The sequence below is a fragment of the Theropithecus gelada genome, chromosome 14 (genome assembly GCF_003255815.1).
Source record: "Theropithecus gelada isolate Dixy chromosome 14, Tgel_1.0, whole genome shotgun sequence".
NCBI lineage: Eukaryota > Metazoa > Chordata > Mammalia > Primates > Cercopithecidae > Theropithecus > Theropithecus gelada.
This window is the reverse complement of record NC_037682.1, coordinates 122,509,515-122,531,792: the sequence shown is the minus strand read 5'-3', so window position 1 is coordinate 122,531,792 and position 22,278 is coordinate 122,509,515. Positions and strand designations below refer to the sequence as shown.

Genomic DNA, 22,278 nt, shown 5'->3' with positions numbered 1-22,278 from the left:
GCACATTGAGTCACTAAGGTCCTCTCCTGAGAGCCTTGAGTTTTTTTCTTCCTTTTAAAAATCCAGTCCTGTAACTAGATTCTCTAGAGACTCTCAAGCCACTGATAGAAATGGTAAGTGGAGTTAGCTGGTCTGACTCTGGGACCAAGAAAATAGTAAGCCAGTGCCTGTGGCTAGAGACAGACATGGGTCTTCAATATTTAAAACACAAATGTTACTCTGTGGCCTTAACTGCAAAAAGTGAACATCTTAACTTTCTGAGTTGTTTTAATCACCTTGAAAAGAGACTTAATGTGAACCCATGTTTGTGTGGGGAAAGCGCCTTTACCTGTGGTCTTTGGAGCTGCTCAATGAAAAGTTAGTTATGCATGTACATTCATCTATTTCCCTAGAGCACACTTGTGCACTTTGGGTAGAGAGAAAGAGCTTTTATCCACTTCTCAGGGTGATATACAGTCATTCTCCCTTATTTACATTTCAGTTATCTGCAGTCAATTGAAGTCCAAAAATAGTTAAATATAGTACAGTATGATATGTTGTGAGAGAGATCGAGATCACATGTAGATAACTTTTATTACAGTATGTTGCTATAATTGTTTTATTTTATTGTTAGTTTTTGTTATTAATCTCTTAGTCTGCCTAATTTATAAATTAAACATTATCATATGTTACATATAAGATGTATAGGAGGAAAAATAGCATATGTAGGTTTTGGCGTTATCCATCAGTTTCAGACATCCACTGGGGGTTTTGGAACTTATCCCATGACGATAAGGCGGGGCTGCTGTAATAAGGTTGACTTGACTGTGTTTCAAGATATTTGTTTGTGTAAATTATTTCAATGTATTCTTAAAATCCCTCAGAGAGATAAGGATTTTTATATGGCCACTAAACAAATAAATGACCGGAAAGTAAATGAAGTTAAACAACTTGTCCCAATTTCTAGATAGAAAGGAGGTATATTTCATGTTTTGGAGGGATGATGCTCTTAATTCATGTATCACTTCCCAGCAATAATAAAGAAATGTTCTTTCCCTTTTTAACTCTGACATTATTGAGCAATTATCTGCTATTTACCAAATACTACCCTAAGTCTTAAAGATCAGTGATGAACTAGGCGATACCTTCTCATTTTGAATTAACACCTTAGTTGGAGGAAATAAACAATACACAAGTAAACAAATTAACGAGACAGTTTCAGAAAGTTGCAGGAAGTTACACAGAATAGCTGATAGAGAAGGACGGAGTGCAAGTAAATAGGGTGAAAGTTGCAGGAAGTTACACAGAATAGCTGATAGAGAAGGACGGAGTGCAAGTAGATAGGGTAAAAGGGGGCTCTCTGGGAGCTGAACTATGGAATGCAGCCAGCAGCAGCGGATCTGGAAGGAAACCTTCCCGGAAGAAGACACGGCAAGTGTGCTATCCCTGAAGTAAGACCCAACTTCGCAAGTTTAAGAACCAGAAGGAGGGACAAGGTTAGTGGAGCAAACTCACTGAGGAAGATGGGGATACATGAGGGTCTCTAAGAGGCAGGCGGAGGCCAACAGACCTCAGAGGAGGGGTGTGGATTTCACTCCAAGTATAAAGCAGAGTGACAAAATTGGATGTATGCTTGGAAAGTACGTAGGTTACTGTTTGAAGAATGGATTGTAGGAGGCATGAGAAAACGGATGGGTTGAAAATGTGCAGGCAGCAAAACCCACCGGAGGCGAATGCAATAGTTCAGGCAAGGTGCCTGGCATGAAAGTGTTGGCGCAAACGCGAATAAATATGAACTGGAGATATATTTGTAGGTAGAACTAAGAAGAAATGCTAACAGATTTGATGTTAAGGGTGGAGGAAAGGGAGGGACAAGGAAAAATCTTAGGTTTTGGTTTGGGCAATAAGTTTAGAGGTGTGCCCTTAGCTAAGTTAGGGGAGACTCAGGGAAAAACAGCCTCCCAGTAGGACGGAAGATAGTTGGATTTCAATTTCTATTTGAAACACATATTGCATTAAATAACAGACATAATCCATTCTAAGACGCATAATTAACTTAAATGCTACCAAGAAAGAGTGGGGGACACTTTCAGTTGGTCATACCAGCCTCCCTTGATCAGAACTCTTCTGCTATTCCAAGGGATTTGCCCATTTCTCGCTGCCTTAGGTTGAAGTGCAACAGACAACCTTTCATGTATCCCAACAACAAAATTGCCAGCTTGTGGGTATTCTTTCTATCTTTGGTCCCATAAAGCCCTTAATTGTTGTTTTGCAGGGGAATATGGAATTGTGGTCATTCTTCCACAGACAGATATGCACTTTCCTATTATCAAATTTACACCCTGCTGTTCTCTTTCTATGCATTTCTGTGTATGTGATAATTTTTATTTCAATGGCGAATCACTGTGTGATTCAAAGAATCATTTTTGAAGGAATTTTAAATGGCAATTAACCCTAACACATGTAGTACCAGCAATGCCTATCACTCAGTGAAGGGAAGGGAATGTGACTAAGTCTGTGCTTGTTCAGGCAATGGCAACTAAACCTTTTCACTGGGCAGGTGCAGATTATAAGATGCTATTGATTGAAGGATGTGTCCCAATTTCAGAGACATGAAGATACGGGTGAACCAATGAACAGAACCACATATTAAGTGTGGGATGTCTTTATTAATCTGGAGTTCATGGGGAAGGTCTGGGCAGTGATATAAAATTAGCAGTCACCAGTATATAGAGGTCACCGGAAACCACAGGACTGGATGAGATGTCCCAGAAAAGTGGATGGATAGAGGAAGTGCCTAAAGACCAAGCCCTTGCAGACCCAACATACAGAGAATAAGATGGAAGCAAAGGAAACAGAGGAGGGTTTAGTGAGGTAAGAAGAAAGCCAGGAGGGGGTGATGCCAGGGAAGCCAAGAGGAACAATTTCACAAAGAAAGAAAGGGTCAACTATGTCAAGCACCGCTGAGAGGTAGATTAAAGATTGGAAATTGAGCACTGCACTTGGCAATATAAATGTTTTCGATGACCTTGATGAGAGTAGCTTTAGTGGGGTGGTGTGGACCAATGCCAGGCTGGAGAGCGGAAGCACGAGTGCTGAAAAATGAAGACTGTACATAATGATCTTTATGTTCAGAAGCTTTACTGAGAAGAAGAGCAGAAACGTGTGTTTGTAGCTAAAGGAAGATGGGAGGTCAAGAGAGATTGTTGATGTTGTAGTTGCCATTTTAAATATGGGAGGTACCGGGGAGATGTATGTGCTGAAGAAAGTGACCCAGTGGAGAGGAAATATGCAATGATGTAGAAGAAAGAGGAAGATAATTGCAGGACTGAAATCCTTGAGAGGAGAGAGGAGAGGCCCCAGAGCATAAACTGAGAAGTTGAACTCTAAAGTGAGGAGAAATATTTTTTTTCCATTAAAACAGGAGTGAAGTACAGGCCCTACAAATGAAAGGCAGGTATACCGAGATTTGGTATCCAGAAGATAAGTTAGTTCCTGATTGCTTCTATTTTCTCAATGAAATATGAGTCATTCACTCCAAGTGGGAATAAGGAGATTTTTGGAAGATTATAAAACTTTTGAGGAGGGGGAGGAGACACAAATTAGATGTCTCTGAAGAAAGAAAAGCAAACTTCGTAAGAGTGCGTAGTGGGATTCTCGGGCAGTAGTAAACACCCATTTGCAATTTGTTACTCTGAGATTTTAAAATGACACAGACCACATTGGGTTATTTTGTTGTTGATGTTGTTTGTTTGTTTGCTTGTTTGTTTCTTCCAGCAATGTCTAGCTCTGAGGGTTCAGGATCAGAGAAAGTGGATAGGTGGTGTCAAACAGACTTGAGATTTTGCCAGAAACATACAATAGAAGGAAAGGGAACCAGAGAGTTGAGAGTGTCTGCAAGAGTGATCATAGGACCAAAGCATCTATAGGAAGTAAGGAGTGAAGTGAAAATAGGAATGGAGTGAAAAACTGGAGGTCTATGTGTAGGTGATGTGCTTGGACTTGAACCACTGCTCACTTGGTTGAATGTCTCATTATTTTACATGGTAGCCACTAGGGACACCTCCAGCAAAGAGGAGAGTCTGTCTGTGACTGGACTGTAAGCAAACGGTGTCCCCTCTGAGAACAGTGACAATTCAGGAGGCCTAAAAATCTCAGAATCTGGAAGAAGTTGTAAGCAGATTGGTTATCTGTTCCTTTTATGCAGCCTAAGCGTTTTCTACTGCAATTAAATTGGATTTCGACTTCTTCAGTCCCCAAAGCCTAATGAAGAGCAGCTGCTTGTCATCCACATGGAGTATCCTTTATTTTAATTGTGAACTTTATTAAGTCACCCCTTAAATTTCTTTCTCCTTCTGGACAACGCCATTTCCCTATGACAGTCCTCATAGGCCCTATGATACTGCCCTTTGATCATTCCTACGGAGCGCCTCTAGGGTACTACAGCAGATGCTGTAAAAGTCTAATAAGAGTTCTGATAAAGATTCGATAGTACTCATATGGCCAGAGGATATGTCATTCTGCCTGGACTTTTCATTCTGGATTATATGCTTTAAGAATTACTTTTTAGACAGTAGCATTCTCTTGCAGGCTTATGTTGGTTCTTGGTTGTCTCTGTGTATCTTTCCATTCTGAGTGGGCACGCATGAGGGAGCTGATGGCTGGACTGGCTCTCCCCATTGGCTGGCTTATGCTGTTTTCCTACAGGCCCCAGTAATGTGGTCCATCTTCTGTGTGACTCCTTTTTTATCTCTTAGTTTCTTGTTTCTTGGACCCTTCCCAGGGAAACGAATCTGCTAACCCCCATTTGGCCACTGGGCAAGCAGGATTCTCCAATATTTGTTTGTTTGTTTTTTAAATGACTTAGTTTTCTTTTTCTTGGGGAAATAAGCAATTTCCTCCATTGACCATGCTCCTCTGAACACCTCAGTATAGATTGCTGAATCCTACACAAGTTCTTGTGTATGGAACTGAGTGTTATAGCAGAGATCACATGCTAAATATGGATCCAACATTTCATCATGGTGGTTATGACATGACATGTGATTTTCATGGTGTTGCATCCATAACATTATTTTTGGAATGTAATCTATGCTTAAGGCTCTGTGAAGCCGAATGCTCCCACCTGTATAAATCAGTGAAGACCCTTTGCCCAATTCCTGCCAGCAGTCTTTCCAAAATTGGCACTACATCTAGAAACTCTCTTAGAATAACTCCCTGCTCAGAGGGCACACTATTCCACAGGAGCAAGGTATCTTCTGCCAAGACTTTGATGGCGGAGCAAGACATGGCTAACAGTCTCTCCTACATCTGTAACTAAGAGGCCAAGCAGTGGCCATTAGTCACAGTTTAGTCTCTCTCTTGGTGAAGCTCCTAGTTTAAATTTTAAAAAAATATTTATTTCCAGTGGCCTGACTCACATAATGATGAGGATAATTATGGGGTAATGAAGAAGTTTTCAATGATAAATTTTATCTGGAGGAAATTCTTTACCATTTCTAATAGTTTACCATTCTAATAGTCTCAAGTATAACATCTTTTTCAAATGCCTAGTACCTTCAGAGAGTAGAGGGGAACAGGTGGGTATAAAGGATTTCCAATGGAAGACAGAGAAAGAAGTAATCACTACTAGGACATCTGAATTCCAGAAATTAAAATCATGTCTTTATTGAGTATCTACTATGTATCAAGTATGGCTACATATTACTGCACTTATCCTTAGAACAACATTAAGAGAAGGTATTACAGTTCCATTTAATCAGGTTAAATAACTTGCTCAGATCATACATCCAGCAGAGGGCCCATCAGGGATTCAAACTCTTGTCTACCTGTTTTCTAAATCTGTGTTTTCACCCACGGAAACAACTAAGAAGAGACTTCCCAATAGTGAAAAAAGACACTTTCTCAAATGCTACAGCTCTCTTGATGGGATGTGGCCCTCTGGTGGGAGCAGGTAAAGCTAGATGACCTGAGAGTTTATCCTTTTTGTGGTGTGGGTATGCTTTTTAAGGCCTCTCGGTGTTTTTTGTGGTTTTTTTGTTTGTTTGTTTGTTTTAAATTAAAGGCTAAATATTTTTAGCTTTTGTGATTCTGTTTTGATCTCTCTATGTGTTGCTCTCTCCTTTCCACTTCTCCTGTCTCTCTCTCTGTTTGTCTCAAATTTTCTGTCTGTCTATGCATGCCTCACTTTCCTTTTTTCATATTTCTCTGTGTGTGTGTGTGTGTGTGTGTGTGTGTGTGTGTGTGTGGCAGGTGGTGGGGGCGGCGGGGAAGGTATTGTTAAAGAAGTTCAGTATCAGACTCCAGAAACATAGAAGGCCCAATGTTAGACCCAAAGAGAGCAGGAAGAAAAGTGGTTTTATTCAAAGCTCAAGGAAGGGAGGGTGATTAAATGATAACACATGTCCTAGATTTTCTAAAACATTCCTCATTTCACATGCTTTGGTACATTGTCCACATAAGCATATCAATACTTACTGGAACTTAGATATCAGCTTATAGTTCAGTACATAGGGTTTCCTCCGTGAAAACAGAAACTTCAGATTTTCTTAGCTGGTATCTATTCTAGTCACCAGATTCAGAAAAGAAGGAAGTAACAATGTGTTCCATGTTGACAATGCATCAACACATTTACATCTGTTCTGGAATTTAATTATCAAAATAATCTAATGGTTGACAAAACCAAAGCTGGGAGAGAGAGTAAATAAATTGTTCAAGGTCACACAGTAAGTGGTAGACTCAGGACTCAAGCCAAGGTCCCTCTAGTTCTCAATCCCGTGCTTTTGACCAATACTCCAGGAATTTAAACTCAAGACACGGTCCAGGAATAAAGACTGTGCTTTTGGATGGAGCTCCCCTGGTGCTTTGTGTGTGAGAAAACGAGCATTGGCTTCAGCACAAGGGATAAAAGCCCCAGTAGAGCCCCCACAAAAGCTAGTGGGAACAGACGCTGAGTTGCAATTGCTTCAGGACAGCTGGTAAACTGAGAGGACATAAAGAGAGATTAGAGAGAAGGGGCAGGTGATGTCCTGTCTATTCATTTACAGCCTTGTCATCCTCTAATGCTCTCAGCTTTACTGGGGCCCTTCTCGGCTTCCTTATGCTGACAGGGGGTAGGTCGGGTGGCTAGATATCCACCTCTCTTTCATTATTACAACGTGCTACCAGTCAGTGATGAGTTGTTAGGGCAATCAGGCCCCCTACATAGCATAAATTAGGATGAATCTCATGAAAATGGTATTTTATACATCAAAACAGGTACGTATTAGCAATTTCATGTGTACCCAATCTATGCCATAGTCATGATCTGTGCATAGTTACTTTTCCAGTCATGACAGAGCACCAAGCCCATGGGCAAAAGAGGTTGCTCTCTGGATAACCATCCATCAATTTCTATGCTGGAGGAAGAGCCATCTCAGTGATCTTGGAAAGCCATCCAGTCAGGAGCAGAGTCCCAAGAGTCCTACACTGTGCTTTCCCCATAACTGGCTTCCAAATGGGTGCTAAGGATTAGAACAAGAGCTGACCACAGCAGCACCATGGCCGACCTCATCACACCTCTTCTCAAATGTCTGGGGACACTGGGTGAGAGGCTCCGTGTGCAGAGGGTAAGAGTATGGGATTAGCAGTCACAGTTCCAGGGCTCAAAGCCCCATCCTATCACTCAGTTTCCATGTCAGTTCAACTATCCTCTTCAGTCTCCTCATCCGTGAAACTGTGACTAATATAGCAATCTTGTAAAAACGAATAGATGTAATCCATACATAGCAACTAGGGTTGTACCTAGCACCTAGTAGGCGGTCAGCAAACTGAAACACCTGTTATTACTGGAGACTCTTGTTTTGGGTTGTAGAGTCCTGCTGTCTGTACATCAGTCTCACTGCAGGACTGTTCCAGCTCTCAATATTCAGAATAGTGAGTCCATCTCTCTTCTACCATGCTTGCTATCCCTGTAAATTCAGGGCAGGAGAGGTTCAAAGGGAGATAATTATTGTCCCCATGGACTCCAGCTTGGAACGAACATCCTGGCAACAAACGAAGGATGCTTTCTTTTTAAAGAACAACGGACCTGAGTTTGGGGTGTGGGGCAAAGAGGGGAGTTTTGAAAGGGATTTAGGGTCCATATGCACATGAAGCGTTGTCGGCAGCTTCAATGCATTTCTCTCCACGTGCTCTGTTCGCACTGCTTCCAAATACATATGAATGCTGCCGTGTTTAATTGCATACACATTGTTTACAGGTGCTACAAGATTTATTGCAGTTTTTATTGTAATTTTTTCTCAACCATTGGGTACTAAAAATGAAATTACTTTCACGTAATGTTCAAGCCTTTTATTTAGAAATTCTAAGAACCACTATATAATGGAAGCAATATGAAACCAAGAGACAAAAGACCTGACTTGGGGTCTGTGTTGTTTTTCTAACTGAATGTGGGGTCTGGGATTACTTTGTTTTTCCATGCCTCAGTTTCCCCTGAGTAAAGTAAGAGTATTGGTGGTAATAGAATTTATAGTGATGGTGTGTAAGGAAATAATCATAAAAGTGGAATAAGGCCATAATCATGGAGATGTTCACTGAAACATTATTTATAATGGCAAAAAATTAGAACAACATAAATGTCCAAACATAGTGCTGTGGTATTGTACATCTACTTGATGTAATATAATGAAACCAATTAAAATGATGTTCACTAATACCATGTAATGACATGGAAAATTGTTTCTGATCTATTCTTAAAAGAAAAAAATGAGATATAAATGATATGATTATAACTATATAATAAAAACCATGGCAGAGAATAAGAAAAAATTAGAAAAAAATACATTAAATGTAATTGTGCATGAGTGACTTTAAATCTTGTTAAAGCTACTTTTGTATGGTTTCCAAATTATATTTAATAAAGATACATTACTTAAGCTAAACAAAATACATCAATAATAATCACCTGAGAATGTTGGGTGAAATGTTTTCCAAAGCCCTTTCAGTTCTAAACTCCAACTGCAGTCATGAAGATTTGACGATATAATAGATTCGTGAAAGCCCTTTCAAACATATGCAGTGCTACACTATTATAAGGTCTTATTGTTATTAACTTGGTACCAAGCAGAACTAACACAAATCCACTAATAGGGGAAAGTAGCCATGTGAGAAAGAGGCAGATTACACTGTGCTCACTTGCTATTAGAGCTCTTTTTGGCCACAATATTCTTGATACAACCTTTGAAAGAATAAATTTTACACAGCTTTGTGACATGCAGTCCTTTCTGCCCTTTGTACTGACACAATTGTCAAGCAGATTTTATTGCATCCTCAAGTGAAGGGCAGACAGATGGCCGAAGCCCAGCTTGGGGACTTGTGTCTACTTAGACTATCAGCGGTGCTCTGCAGGGAAGGCAGAGATGAGTATGACTGTCCCTGTAAGAACTGGGGACAGGTACAAAGACTGGAAAAGAGGAGGCATGGCTGGTGAGCTTTCTTATAGAAAACCCCCAGGAAGCCCATTTATACATCCTGATGCCAAAGGGAACTTGAACACAGTGAAGGATAAACTCAGGAAAGGAGGTTGCTAGTCCAAATCAGAGGTCATTAGTTGCTGTCTGGATAACCATCCATCAATTTCTATGCCGGAGGAAGAGCCATCTCAGCGATCTTGGAAAGCCATCCAGTCAGCAGCAGAGTCCCAAGACACACTGTGCTTTCCCCATAACTGGCTTCTGAAAGGGTGCTAAGGATTAAAACAAGAGCTGACCACATGAGCACCATGGCCGGCCTCATCACACCTCTTCTCAAATGGCTGGGGACACTGGGTGTCCAGACAGAAGAGGAGAACTGAGAGGACACATCTTTATGTCCTTCAAGGTGTATCGCCTCATGCCCGCCCAAAGAAAGCTATGGGAGTGGGCAAAACAAGATGAAGTCATACAAAACCAGAAGGTGGGCTTCAGTTTGGGAGAGCTAGGTTTGACTCATGGTCTTGAAAACTACAAAATACATCAGCCTTGGACTAGCCACATTACCTCTTAAAGCCTCAGTTTACTCATGTATAAAATGAGGTTAAGCTACTTTGAAGGAGTACTTAAAAAGATAAAATGATAAAACTGATGAGGCATCTGGTATCTAGTTGGCCCTGAGGGGTCCTCTCCACTGAACATGTAGATTTCAGGCAGCCTTGAAAGTAAATTCAAGTTTATGGTTCCAAAGACCTGATATGAAGATGGATTTTGCCTAGAAAAATGAGACAGTGAGTCAAAAATGAATTTAGAATGTCTTTTCTATTTTCCTCATATATTTGTGTTTGCTTTTGTTAGAGCAGTCAACTCTGGGGCATGTCACCTGACAAGATAAGAAAAATTAAAAGCTCAGATGGTCAAAACAGGACCACTTTTTCCCAGTTATTCCTGACTCACTGTAATAGCCCCTTGGGAAGACTCACAGGAAAGCAATAAAATCACAGGATTTACTAAATCATGGCATCTTAAAAATATAGAGTTCAGAGTAAGGGAAATGAGGCCCAGGGAGGTGACGTGAGCTTCCCAGAGTTGCACAGCTAATCAATAATAGAACTGGTGTTCACATTTATGTTCCCCCTCCTTTTTTTTTTTTTTTTCTTGTGACAGAGTTTCACTCTGTCACCCAGGCTGGAGTACAGTGACGCGATCTCAGCTCACTGCAACTTCCGTCCCCCGGGTTCAAGCGATTCTCCTGCCTCAGCCTCCTGAGTAGCTGGGATTACAGCTACAGCTACATAGTGCCTGACTAATTTTTGTGTTTTTAGTGGAGACAGGGTTTCACCATCTTGGCCCGGTTGGTCTCGAACTCCTGACCTCCAGTAACCCACCTGCCGCAGCCTCCCAAAGTGCTGGGATTACAGGTGTGAGCCGCCACACCCAGCCATATGTTCCCGTAACTTCTTTCACCACATTTGTTTTAATGATTCAAAATATACTTTTATGGCTGGGGAAATATGATCTAAAAGCAACAGACCGAGAGGCGTGAAGATGTACACATCCACAGGGATGAAGGCTGCAGAGCTGGAGGTCAAGCTGTGCGCAGGAAAGTGGCAGAGAAGGGCAAGGAATGACACTAATACTATGCCTGGCACTGAGATCAGTTTTAAAAGTCCAGGATGATTTCAATGCCAGTTAATATTTTATAGATTTAACCCTTTTCTTTGGAAATGACAGATATGGATCCCGTTTCATAGGCGAGGAAGGAGGTTGAATGTTTTGCCCAGTCTCATTGCCCATCAGTAGCAAAAATGAAGCAAGTGGCCATCTCTCTTGATAGAAAGAAAGATAATTCTTTACCTGACTCCTTTTTACCTGCGTTTCTGGAGCCTGCCCTTGAGTGCCGGGAAATCACATGAACAGTTCTAGACGCCCCTCACCTCTAGGAGCTGCACTGCCACGTCAGGACCCTGGGTCCTAGTGAGTAAGCCAAGAACTTCTCACGGGTTGTGGCTTGAGCCTTGGGAGTCCAAAGGTATTCAAATACGTTTATTTGCCCAGAACTTTAAGCCACTGGGTGTTTTTTAGAAGATAAATCTAGGCAACCAAAGAAGAAACTGGGTTGACATCTGGTAGCAGGGACCGGGGTCAGAGGAGAAAAAGAACAGAGGAAGTCAAGGAGGCTTTATCAACCCCACCACGCTATTCCCAGGCGGGCGCGTGGAGACACCAGCCACTTCTCCCTTTACAGTTTTAACTAAAAGGAGCATTACAGAGGTGAATTAACATTTAAAAAGAATGTAAAAACTCAGAGCTGTTCTAATGATGATTAATGGAGAGCTATAAGGGGGCCATGACCTGCTAGTGTCATTAAATGGATTGGCAGGTTTCTGAGCATTAATTATAAATAGCCACAGGAGTTCTCCTCCTTAACGGAATGATGATAAATCCAAGTCTCAGAGAGAGAAGAAGAAAGGAAAGAAAAAAGAGAGAAAAAAGTTTGCACGTGAGTGTCTGCCTGGGTGTTGTGGGGAGCAAGATAGAGAGTGTGAGAGCAGAGGGGATGATATAAATGATAAATTAGACCCTGCCAGTCAATCACATTTTCTAAATGTTTTATGTCCCAAAAGCTATAAAAGCAATATTCCTCTCTGCCCTTATTGGAACCATTTCTGTTCAGCAATCATATCAGTTTCCTTGGGGATTTCAACTGAAATGTGCTTTGCCTTTTCTTTTTATATTTACTCTCCAGCCTGTGACCAAGGAAGGGTCAGAGTCCACACACAAATGGGCAGGACAGAGACCCACTGATTAGGAGAGGCCGAGAACAGGACTGAGAGGTCCTGGCAGGGGCCATGTGAAGGCAGCCTGGCTCCCACTGCCACCTTGGCCAAGTAAACAACAGCAGAGGAACTTTTAGTTCCCATCCCTAAGTAGCTGCAGAGAAAGGTCCAGTGCCTAACACCCCAGCTGTGAGGCTCACCAAAAGTGTTGCTGACTCGAGAGACTGCAAGCACCATGAGGGGAAGGATTGACTTCTGTTTTGCCTGCTTTGTTTACTGCTTCATTTCCAGAACCTAGAACAGTGCCTTAGTGCACCACTGGCTCCCTGCACACATTTGTTGAATGAAGGAGTGAAGTGACCAACTTATCCGTGGTTAAGCACGCACACAGGCCTGATTTCCAAAGCTGAGCTCAACACTGAGATGCCTGAGTTCTGCGGGGCCTCTCAGTAGATGGACACGCAGATAATGAGGGCACTCCTTTAGAGAGGGGCTCTTGTTCTTAGCCAGCCTTCGTTGGTCCTGAAGTGAAAGGATGCCAGCTTTTCTCCTAGCCCGCTCTTTGAAAACGCACTCGAGCTACTGCATTGTGGGGCTGGAAGGTTCACTCAGATGAGAATCCAGAGAGGTGAAGGGCATCGCTCCCAAGTCACTCAACAACTCGTATTAGCAGAAGGGCCGACACTGAGTTCCTACTCAGTTTTCTCTCCATAGAGCACCCAGCCTCTCTCCTTCTCGCTCTGACTTTTCAAAAGGTGGACCAAGTAATCTCAGCCACTGAGGGGGCCTAGACAGGCAAAAGGCTGGGGGGCAGGGGTGGGGAATCTCCCTGGGAGACCCTCCACAGGTGACCAGACTCTTCTGGGTCTTGGCGTTACCGATGGGGAAGAAGAGATGAAGAACGAGAGTGGAGTAGAGAGAAAAATGAGGGAAGTCAGGCGAAAAAGAAAGAAAGAAGCTTCCATCTGGGACTGGGAATCATGGACACTTCTGGACGATGTTGTATTTTTGTGTGTGTCATTCCTTTTCAAGGCTTTCCACTGCAAGTCATTATTTCAGCTGATTGGAAAATCGTGTTGAAAGACCTGCTTCTCCGGTACAATTTTCTTCATATCCTATTAGTTGCAATACAATTACAGAGAATACATCAGTTCCTGGCCTGCCTGCTGTTGCTGCCAGAGCCGCCTATTAAAAAGCGGCCTTATTAATGGAATTGTACATCTAGGATTAATCGGCTTGCGTTGGCCATTTACATTTCTCATTCCACAAGCACTTTTGTTTGCTTAATAGGCTGAAGGAGGTAGGAAATGACACAACAAAAGCCTCTCCCAATTGCCACGCGTATCACTGGTGGATTTAATGTCCCCTTCCTTCTTTCATCCTCAAGTGCTTCATAGGGATAAGATCTGGCACATGCCACTAGGGAAAAGTGAAGCCGCAGCTAGGCAGCGATTGGTGGGGAAAGAGAGAAGGAAGGAGGGGCAGAGAGAGAGGCATGGGCCAAAGGTAAGTCTTTGCTCTGTTGGGGAGAAGTACAGGCTCGGCCTCTCTGTTCACCCTGGGAGGTGGGGGTGGGGGCAGCAAGGGGAGGGCCCAGGCCCAGGAAAGAAGCACCCAGGGATGGGCACAGGGAAGGGTGGGAGGGAGCTGCCCTGCACTAATGGAATGGGTGTGATGTCCCTTTTGCCTTGTGTGACTTCTGCAACTCATCTTTATCCAGGCCTAGGTGGTAAATCCGGTGGGACCCTCCTCCCCTCACCTGCCATCTATCCATTCCTCCATCACTTCCCATTTATGGTTTAGGATTAGTAAACTCCAAGTCTTTCTACTACTATGTCAAGCAGAGCACAATTTGACATGAAGGAGACCACGTGTGGGGAGGTGGGTGAGATCACATAGGCCCGTGGGGCTTCTTTGGGCTGGCATCCCAGTTTGGGGATCCACTTCAGAATTTTGGGAAGGACAATCGCGAGAAGGGTCCTTGAGCTCCCTGGACTCAGGGAGATGGGCTAACAGGTGGCTGTGTCTGCAGCAGCAGTCTGCCTCGGAGAGGGTGCTCCAGACAGAGAGAGCCCATCTGAATAAGCCCAGCACGTGATTAGGAATCCCTGACGGCAGAGGAGTGGTGTGGAAAGTAGGGTAGAAGGGAGATGAGGATGCCCTAGGCCTTCCCTCATTCACCGGGACTCTCTGGAGTGTGTGGGTACAACACACTTAACCCTTCACTTACCTCTACATTAAAGCAGGTGAAACCCAATCCGCCCCATACTGCCCTGCAGGGAGTTACCTAGGATATCAGAGATGCACAGGCACTCCAGCGAAAAGCCAATCAAAAATAATAGACCTTGGGCCTCTTTATCAAATTCTGATCTCAAGAGAAGGCAGCCTTCCAGGCTTTCAGAGCAGGCTGAGGCTTGGGAGGAGGAGCGCGTGTAGATTCCGCCACTGGGTGGAGCTTCTTCATTAAAGGAAGAGGCAACAGGCGTCCAGACGGGGGAGCGCAGGGAAAGTGCCCATCAACTCCTCCTGCCCTCTCTTCAACCTGCTTCAGGAGGTGATGCTTATAAAACACGTCCTTCCCAAGGTGAGGCTTCATGGAATTTGTTCTTCTCTTTCCCCTACCGCCACCCATGAGCCAGGGAGGTCTGTGCAGGTCTGAAATGATGGACAGCTAAGGCCTATGAAGCCCCAACCCCTTTCCTGTCAGGGGCTCTGTGGTTGCGCAGAGGACTCCCATCCCTGGGGTGGTATCACTGCGGCAGCAGAGTCCATGTATGTTGAAACACTGTAATATAGTATGACTTTTTGCTTTAATGGAATTTTCCTAGACCACTAGGAGAAAAGACTCCATTAACCACACTACAAAGGCCTCTTCTTATTAGTATTTTAGAACACTGGCAAAACATTTCTTGAATCTAATTATTGCTGACAAATATGAAAATTGAAATCAAAGTTAAATTTTCAGCTACAGTGCCTCATATGCCAGCCTTCTCTGACTTCCACTATTGCATCAACACATTTATTCTTCCAATAGTTTCAGCAGAAGATTGGTTATTTTCCCTCTCCCCTAATACAGCCTTCTTTCCTCCTCCACTCCCCCCTACTCCCTCCCTGGCTTGGACCCTATATATTTTGAAGCATTAAATCTGACATATTCATCTTGGTGGCTGGCACTAGGTAACTAACTTTATGTTTACCTGTCACGGATGCAGAAATGAGCTGCACAGGGTGCTGGGAGCCTGTTTCCTTCTCCCGACCCTCTCCTCCCGCACCCAATCCTAGCCATCTTTTTTTTTTTTTTTTCAGATAAAAGTCATTTGACTGATTTCAAATTCCTGGTGATATCAGGACAGAAAAAAAAAAAAAAAAAAAAAAAGACTTGTCAACACCTTTCTTTCTTTTCCCCTATTAAGCATACTGTAAAAATCAATCCCTTTTGTCACTTCACTCTGCTTGCGAGAATGTTTAATGGATGTCAAGGGAGCTAATGATCGCTGGTAGAAAATTCATTTTAGATTTGCTATTTATAAAGTACTCAGTACTCAGGTGGGAAATTAACATGAGGCAAGGAGTGGGGCGGGGAAGGCCAAGCCTGGCAGTGGAGAGCTGGGGCCCTGCCAGGCTGGTAGTTTCTTTGTGTAGGTGGCACCCAAAGTATCTGGGGACAGAAAAGTATGTGGCAGAGAGGCCGTGTGAGAATGAATAAGGGTACAGGCTCAGGAAACATAGACCTGGGCAAGTTGGTCTTTCTGAACCCAAATATTCTCTGTAATAAAATGCTATCTACAACCCCTACCTCACAAGGTTGATGGAAAGATTAAATAAAATATCACACATAAAACATTTAGCAGTGCCTGGCACATGGTAGTCGTACACGTGTAATAAATGCGAAATGCCTTTCCCGCAGCCCCACGAGGTTAGGAAGATCAGGACAGAAGGGTCAGCACAGAATTGCTCCAGGATCTCCCCTGGGACTGGGTGGAGTAGTCCACACAGAAGCCCACAAAGGAACCTCTGGCCAGGTAACCAGGTCTGCTGGTGGGTGTCAAACTGAAGCGTGCATCAGAATCATCCAGAGGGCTTCTTGATCCACAGATTGCTGGGCCTCCCCTCAGAGGTCCAGAGTCAGAGGGCTCTCTGGGGGGTGGGGCTTGAGAATTCCTATTGCTAACAAGTGCCAGGGGACCCTGATGCTGCCAGCCAGGGACCACACTTTGAGAACCACGGAGATACACATGCAAACCAAAGTGTCTCCCTGAAACGCTGATGGGTACCACTGTCTGCCAGGCCCACGCCACTTTCTTCTTTCTAGCCTGCCGAGATGGAGCAAGTCCTTCTCCACCCAACCCCAATCCGGTGTAGGACTCAGGATTTTGAAGTAAATCACTGAATGCTAATTAATTCCTCCCCAATTTTACATTGCTGGTCAAGTGTAAGGGCTAAGTGCTCAGGTTATTTTTCTGGTTTGCTTCAATGGGTACCAAACCTCAGTTTCCCCTTCCTCTGTGCAGCTTGTTCCTCCCTTGCTGATAGTCTGATCCCTCCAGATCTCATGTTGAAATGGATTTCCAGTGTCGGAGGTGAGGCCTGGTGGGAGGTGTTTGGGTCATGGGCGCGGATCCCTCATGAATGGCTTGGTCCTCTCCTCAAAGTCATGGATTCTCGTTCACTGGAAAGTAGGTTGTTTAAAACACCATGACACCCCTCTCTCCTCTCCTGCTTACTCCCTTTCTCACTGTGTGACCTGAAAGTATCTCTTCTCTTTGGCCATGACTAAAAGCTTCCTGAGGCCTCACCCAAAGTTGAGCAGGTGCTTGTGCCACACTAATACAGCCTGCAGAACCATAAGTCAAATAAACCTCTTTGTACTTTACCCAGTCTCAGGTATTCCTCCATAGCAACGCAAATGGACCAACCCAAGCACTCAGAGAGAGTGCCCCTCTCCCAGTTCTCTCTGTTGCATCTGGAACTCCAAACCAGGAAGCTTCGGCCTCATCCACCCCTCACTCTTCTAGTCTCCTTTTCCTGGGCTTCCCTTGGATGCTTCTCTGTTATATTTGGATTAACTGCAAATCTCCTTTGATTACTCACTGTCTGTTGAAACAGACAACCTGTTGCCACGTGTTTGATTACTGAATCCCAGGGGAGTTCCTATTTGTAACGCAGCCAGTTACAGCACACCCAGCCTTACACACATAGTCGCTGGGTTGCTATTTCATTGTCTAAGACGGTGCTTTCAGTTTCTAATTTTTCAATAATAAGCTTCTCACGAAGCCCTTAAGCTGTGAAAATAAGCTGAAAACTGCTTTTCCAGTCATTTACATAAGCACAAGCAGATCAGGAGGAGGAAAAAAATAGGAAATAGTTTTACACGTTCTTCCCGAGGCTCTGGAAGCCTGGGTGGATTGCCCATCCAGTCTGCAGGTCTGGAAAAGCACAACGGGAAGTAGGGCGGCTCGCAGCACACCTGCCACCAAGGCAAATGATAAATCCTGAAATTTCTCCTGACGCCCGCCAGGCTGCCGCTTTGCCGAGGCTGGCTGGATATTCTGGGCACCGGCAAATTGTTCTGTCAGCAAGCCGCTCCCCCAGCTGCATCTCGTTAGGAAGCTTGTCATTCACTGCCCAGCCACAGCATCAAGGTCCCACCCTCTGGGGTAGCATCCTGTCACCTGGGGCAGGTAAGGGGTGGCTGCAGGAAACCTGCCTAGGAGCCAGGCCCGAGGCAGGGAGCTCAACCTCCTAGAGGGTTGCTGCTTATCTCACTCAGGGTCATGTAAATCAGGGCCTGGCCCATAATAGGTGCTCAGTTATTTGACTAGCGGGGAGGACTTGCTGGCATGTGGGCCACTTTCAACCACCATCTTCCTTCCTTCCTTCCTTCCTTCCTTCCTTCCTTCCTTCCTTCCTTCCTTCCTTCCTTCCTTCCTCCCTCCCTCCCTTCCTTCCTTTCCTTTCCTTCCTTCCTTTCTTTCTCTCTTTCTTCTCTTTCTTTTCTTTCTCTCTTTCTCTCTCTCTTTCTTTTTTTTGTGATGAAGTCTCGCTCCTGTCGCCCAGGCTGGAGTGCAATGGCATGACCTTGTCTCACTGCGACCTCTGCCTGCCAGGTTCTAGCAATTCTCCTGCCTCAGCCTCCCAATTAGCTGGGATTACAGGCACGTGCCACCACCACACCCGGCTAATGTTTGTAGTTTTAGTAGAGACGAGGTTTCACCATGTTGGCCAGGCTGGTCTCAAACTCCTGACCTCAAGTGATTCACCAGGCTCGATCTCCCAAAGTGCTGGGATTACAGGTAGGAGCCACTGCACCAGGCCAACCACCATCTTTCTCCCTATATTCTCTTGCTTGCTTTCTCTTTCCCCAAATACAGATCTTAAAATAATCCAATGAGCCAGAAAGAGCAGCATTCTTTTTCTTCTGTGCTAACTCATACACATTCCTATTAAAATGGAAATAAATAGGCCATTAAAACCCACTTCTACCTTTAGACACTGATTCTGATCAGGCTATTTCCCTGATGTACCTAATACTTATGGGCAAAAGGTAGGATGCCTACTAAAAACGAGAAGAAGATGCCCGATTAAATTCGAATTGAAAAAAAAAACAAAAAAAAAATGTCCTTTAGTATTAGTATGTGCTCTGCATAATAAAAATCATTTGTTGATCAGGAATTTAAATATATCTGGTGTCCTGGATTTTTATTTGCTAAATCTGGCAGCCCTAGCCAAAGAGAATCTATATGTACTTACATAAATAAGTGAATGTACATATTTATACTGCTTACACACCACCAAGCCTCCTCTGTCCCGGTGGTTTAGTGGATTTTTTCTAAGGTGAGAGTATTTGAGAGACACTGAGGCCCCTCCCAAGAGGCAGGGTCCATGCTGCTGCTTCCTCTTCCCCATGTCCAGCCCTGGGAGTGGCCCTTCCAGAAAGAGCTCCCGACTTTCAGTCTTCACACTCTTTTAAATCAATGGTTCTCAAATTTTAGGATGAATATCCTGAAGGGCTTCTTGACACACAGATTGCTGGGTTCTGGCCCCATACTTTCTGATTTGGAGACCACGCTTGGAGAGTCCTGGTCTAATGATGCTAGGTGTCACAGATTCCTTTCTCTTTTCCCAGGGCAGATTAGAAACCAGGGTCCCCAGGAAGGCTAAGTATAAAAATGATGGGTTAGAGTCAGTCTTAACAAACTTTTGTTCTCCATTTTTTTTTAAGAGGGGAGCGGGTTTCAGATTTATTTTCTTTTTACAAATGTTTTTATTGATACATAATATTAGTACATATGTATGGGGTGCCTGTGATATTTTGCTGCATGCATAGAATGTGTAATGATCAAACCAAGGTGCTAGGGGTGTCCATCCCCTCAAACATTGGTCCTATGTGGTAGAAACATTTCAAGCCTTCTAGCTATTTTGAAATATATAATACTTTGTTGTTAAATAAAGTCACCCTCTTCTGCTATTGTTGTTCTCCTTTTTCAGCCTCTTAAATTCTTTCCCTGGTCTTATTTACTCCATCATCACTCAACACTAAGATGAGAATGTACTGTGTTCCACTGTCCTGATCCTGCAGGAAGAACATTCCTATTAGAGAGCAGCTCCTGCAAATGTACAGAGCTGTGGAAGGGCACCAATGTTCAGTGTTTGCTGGGGCCAAGGAAGAACATTCCCGTTAGAAAGCAGCTCCTGCAAATGTACAGAGCTGTGGAAGGGCACCAGCGTTCAGTGTTTGCTAGGGCGATGGAGCAGAGTGAAGAGCGGAGTGCTGGGAACAGAGTGAGAGAGAGAGAGAGAGACGGGGAGAGAGAGAGAGAGAGCCAAGAGAGGGAATCAGGCGACTTTGATAGGGAGGTCCAGTAACAAGTACCTGTGCTGTCAGCGAGCTTCAAAAACATTGGCTTTTAATTTTGCAATATGAGTTGAGTGCCGAAAGTTTTCACACAGTTAATTCAGTTAAATGTGAAAACTACCTTCCAAGGAAATTCATATATCCTATTTGAAAGATGAGGAAAATAAGGGCTTGGGGAAAAAACTCAGCTCCTAACATTAATGATAGACTGGGATGAGAAAGGATATTCTGATTGATGTGGAGATTAAGAAATGTATTTGATATGAATATGCTTTGTAATTTGTAAAGATAAAAACATATCTTTTTAATTCCTTAAAAAGGCAATGTATGAAAGGAGTAAATGATGAGCTCTGGATATGTTTGGAAGATGCCCCTAAATGGTAGGACCAGAATCAAAAAAAGAGATAAAGAAAGAAGACTGGGGTAGACTATATTTTTATTTAAAGTCCAGAGAAAAGACAGTGGCATGAGGGAAAAGTGATTAATACTGCCTAGGATTATCTTGTTCACTCATCAGTGTCTCTCCCAGTACACAAGCAACTAGTTCGGTCCTTTAACCAGGCTGCAGGTATATGGACACAAATATGTGGACCTAGACACAGGTGTGTGCAAACACACACATTTTCCCTGCATTATACTCAGGGAAAACAAAAGCCAGCAAATGCAAGCTCCTTTAACTTCCTGCCACCAAGCTTACACATTTACCTGCCTCCTTCCTACGCCAGAGACACCTGATTATCTCTTTTGTTAATTTTCATTTGTTTATTCTAGTAAAATATGCATGAAATAAAATTCACCCTTTTAACCATTTTTTTAAGTGTACAATTAAGTGGCATTGAGTATGTTTACAATATTATATAACTATCACCGCCATTCATTTCCAGAACTTTCTCATCATCCCAGACAGAAACTCTGTGACCATTAAATCCCTCCCTGTTTCCCTCCTCCCACAAGCCCCTGATAGCCTCTCCATGAATTTGCCTATCCTACGTACTTTGTGTAAGTGAAATCATACCTTATCGGTCCTTTGGTGTCTGGCTCATTTCACTTAGCATAATGGTTTCAAAGTTCATCCACGCTGCAGCATGTGTCAGAATTTCCTTCCCTTTTAAGACTGAATAATACCCATTTATGCACAGACCTCATTGTGTTGATCTATTTGTTGATGATGGACACTTGGGTTGTTTCTACCTTCACTATTGTGAATAATGCTGCTGTGAACATTGATGTATAAATGCCTCTTTGAGGCCCTGCTTTCCATTCTCTTGGATATATACCCAGGAGTAGAATTGCTGAGTCATATGATAATCCCATGTTTAGTTTATTTTTGTTTCCAATTCACTGACTGATTTAGTATGTTTAATGTTTTGTTTAGACACTGAGTCTTGCTCTGCTGCTCAGGCTGGAGTACAGTGGTGCAATCACAGCTCACTGCAGCCTTGAATTTTTGGGTTCAAGGCAATCTTCTCACTTCAGTTTCCTGAGTAGATGGGACTATAGGTGTGCACTTCTGCGCCTGGATAATTAAAAAATTTTTTTTCTTTTGTAGAGATGGGGTTTTTCTATATTGCTCAGGCTGGTCATGAACTCTTGGGCTTGAGCAATCCTCCAGCTTCAGCCTCCCAAAGTGCTAGGACTATAGGCATGAGCCACTGAGCCCAGCCTGTTTAGCTTTTTGAAAAACCCCCAAACTCTTTCCACTGTGGTTGCATCACTTTACATTCCCACCAGCAATGCATAAGGGTTTCAATTTCTCCACATCCTCACCAATATTTATTTTCCTTTTTTATTTCATCAGCGATATCCTAATGGGTGTGAAGTTGTACCTCATTGTGGTTTTCATCTGTGGTTCCCTAATGACTGGTGATATTGAAACATCATGGTTTTATGGTGGTAATGCCTTAACCATATGTGCACCCTATGGACTTGAGGGCCTCTTCCATCCTTATCAAGGGAATACTAATTTTTCTTCCTTTCATATGACACACTAATAGTTTCTTAATGTCCATCCCTCTTTCCATGGTGATAGGCCCCTGACTTTGTCTGGGCATATGATCATCCACAGGGGATTGTGAGTTTCCCACATGCTCTTGTACTCAGGTGTGGCAATGTGGCTGAGTTCTGGCCAAGAAGAGGTGAGCAAGGATGCCATGTGATGGCCTCCAGGAGCATCTGCAGGGGGCAACGCCCAGGTACCTCCTGCCTCTTCTTCATC

General features: G+C 43.5%; 1 protein-coding gene and 1 pseudogene across 6 annotated transcripts in view; both read right to left on the bottom strand.

Annotated features, from left to right (window-relative positions):
- The window catches only part of NTM (neurotrimin), a 964,342-nt gene that overhangs the window by 927,423 nt on the left and 14,641 nt on the right, over positions 1-22,278 (bottom strand). The gene's annotated exons all lie outside the window — the stretch shown is intronic.
- On the bottom strand, positions 21,935-22,049 carry LOC112607500 (annotated as a pseudogene).